Here is a 3124-nt window from a genome sequence, read left to right on the forward strand (position 1 = left end):
ATGGATGGATGGATAAATGAGTAGATAGATGAGTGGGTGGATGGATTGATGGATGGATGAGTGTGTGAATGAGTGGATGGATGGATGGATGGATGGAATGGATGGATGGATAAATGAGTAGATAGATGAGTGGGTGGATGGATGAGTGGATGGATGAATGAGTGGATGGATGGATGGATGGATGGATGAGTGTATGAATGGATGAATGAGTGTATGAATGGATGAATGGATGAATGAGTGTGTGAATGCATGGATGGATGGATGAATGAGTGTATGTATGGATGGATGGATGGTCTTTTTCTCTGGTTGACCTGCCTCCAGGTGTGATCTGTAGTTGATCAAATTCTAGCACAGCACCCAGCCTATGATTGAGCCAGGTTTGCAGCCTTGGGGATACTTGGGCTTCTCAGATAAATGAAAGCCAGTGACCTCTCACTCATTAGATAGGATTAGGATCTTTTCTCTCCTGCTGTTGGAGGCTTCTGAGTGGGCTTGTTTGGGCCACGGTCCGGAGAGGGGCTGTTCAGTCACGTTCCCAGGAGACTGTTTGGGAGGAGCACGTGTATTAGAAACAGGCTTAGTCAGCATCTATTTCTGCCTGTCCCTTTGAAAGGGGAGTGGCCTTTCTCAGACCATGTGTGGCACTGTGCTGGCATGGGAGTGGACCAGCTGTCCGGGTGGGAGCCTGTGGTAGCAGGAGGTCCTGGTGCTGCAGAACTGTCCACCTCTTGTTCACCCTCCTTCCCGTTGCTTCCTGCCTCTCCACTTCCCCTTCTTCTCCCCGCTTCAGCCTTCAAAAGATATGGAGAAACGTTCAGGGCATCAGCATGAGTGAACACTTAAGTGTTTCTCTTCAGAAGCTTCTATGTCCCTCTTTCTCTGCTCTGGCTGTCATTGCCTAATGACAGGAACTGACAGCTGCACAAGGCATCTGATGCAGGTTCCAGGGCTGCTTGGTCCTCACCTGTGCAGCCCAGCACCCCTAGGTCATGGGGCTCCTGCCTGTGTCTCTCTGTGCCCTCCCCTCTTCCTAGAGGGACACCAGCCATTGGATTTAGCCCACCCACCCCCAGTCCAGTATGACCTAACTAGAGCTGAGCACATTTGCAAAGATCCTTTTTTTTCTTTTCTTTTCCCTCCCCTCCCCTCCCCTTTCTTCCTCTCCCATCTCCTTCCCTTCCCTTCCCTTTTTCTTTCCAAGACTGAGTCTTGCTCTGTCACCCCAGGTAGAGTGCAGTGGTGTCATCATAGCTTACAGCAATCTCAAACTCCTGGGTTCAAGTGATCCTCCTGCCTCAGCCTTCCAAGTAGCTGGGACTACAGGTGCCTGCCATATTGCCCAGCTAGTTTTTCTATTTTTCGTAGAGATAGATAGAGTCTTGCTCTTGCTCAGGCTGGTCTTGAACTTCTGACTTCAAACAGTCCTCCTACCTTGGCCTCCCAAGGTGCTAGGATTGCAGGTGTGAGCCACTGTGCATGACCTAAAGACCCTATTTCCACATGAGGCTGCAGGTGAACATGTAAGAGGGGTAGCACCACCCAACCCGCTGCAGATGTGGAGACAGCAAGTGAAGACCACACACACAAGGCTGTCCTCTCCCCTCACTAGCGCTCCCCCATGTCACCCCTGCGGATGGTGGGGTGCCCACTGGGTGAGGTCAAAGGCTGCCTAATCCTCCATCCCAGGAGCCCTTGCTTTGCCTTCAAGGCAGGCAAGCAAGGGGAATGGTAAGGTGAGACCAAGTCCCAGCATCTACCCAGAGAACAGGGCATGGTAGGCAGAGGCTCACCAGGCCTGGCTAGATTCATTTAATTGGTGTCAGGCCTGTCAGGCTTTGCTGTCGCTATTTGTGATGTGGTTTTGCTGCCTGAGATATCTGGAAAGTCATTGGGGCCCCCCATACCCAGGTCTGACCTCAGCAGAAAGCAGCTATTGTAGAGAGTCAGCTCAAGTTGCCCAGCACATGTGGCTCTTCCTGGCATCTCCAGAGAGCCCAAGCTGTCCTGTGAGCCCATTTTTCTGGAGACTCTCCCCAGCAGCGTCCCTGCTAGTATGCTGGGCCGTGGTCTGGGCATGCCGGGCCAGAAGCAAAGGCAGTGACTTTTCAGCCATCTCTGACCACAGCCCATTTGCTCTGATTCCTCCTGAGACCCTGGGCTGAAGCTACAACCAGGGGTGCTGCTGTGTCTTTTCCTGGGGGAAGGGTGGAGATGGCCATTGCTGAGTGGGGAGACAGGGCCAAGTATGGCCCCTGGGGCTGCCCACTCCCCTCCCTAGTGATGTAGAAGGAAAAGGCCATTTGCAAGCAGGAGGCTGGCCATCACTCCAGGGGGACCCCTGACTTCGTGGGTCCTCCTGCCCCGCCCCCATGCTTCTCATGGAGTCTCCCACCAAAGATGTATCTTCCCTGTGTTCACCATTTAGAAAGTCCTCCTCTGACAGCTCCGGCGTGAGCTTGGTGTGGTTGGTCAGGGTTCAGGGCTCTGGGACGGCTCAGCTCTTTCCCTCAGGAGGGAAGTAGCCTCCGCCTGGGGTGCCCCACCCTGGTGGGAGCTCCTTCTGCATTCTGGCTGGGCTGTGGGGGGAGCCCCTCATCAAGGACACTGACCACCCTGCCCTGCCAGCAGCTTCCTTCTGCAGTGGGAGGCCGTGGGAGGAAGGGGTGTTGTTCTAGACCTTTCCCCCAGGAAGCCTGGTCCTATGAGGACAGCGGGTTCTCAGATTAAGGGAAGCAGGAGACAACAGGTGTCTGCACCACCTGGGAGGACCTCAAGCCTCCTCCCTGCCTGACAAGGATAAGGGGTTGATGTTTTGTTTGGCTTTTTTCTTTTCTTTCTTTCTTTCTTTCTTTTTTTTTTTTTGTAAAAACTGCTTGAGGGAAAGGGAAAAGACACACACATCCCTCGATGATCACCCCCCACCCCCTGACATTCTAGAATCTATTTCATGGAGCATTTTTGCTGCAAGCTGCTCACAGGAGTGAGCACAGGCCAGCATGGCATCCGCACAGGTGATCAGCATGCACATGGCTGAATCCGGGGCACTTCCTGACCCCTCAGACCTGCCACTTGCTCATTTGGCCTCTGATGTGAGCACAGAGCCATATTCTTTTTTTTTTTTTTT

General features: G+C 53.0%; 1 protein-coding gene across 1 annotated transcript in view; it reads left to right on the top strand.

The window, feature by feature from the left end:
• The window catches only part of SPSB1 (splA/ryanodine receptor domain and SOCS box containing 1), a 9246-nt gene that overhangs the window by 1750 nt on the left and 4372 nt on the right, over nt 1–3124 (top strand). The window lies entirely within an intron of this gene.

Source organism: Otolemur garnettii, unplaced genomic scaffold (assembly GCF_000181295.1).
Source record: "Otolemur garnettii isolate 467f Iridium unplaced genomic scaffold, OtoGar3 scaffold00067, whole genome shotgun sequence".
Classification (NCBI taxonomy): domain Eukaryota; kingdom Metazoa; phylum Chordata; class Mammalia; order Primates; family Galagidae; genus Otolemur; species Otolemur garnettii.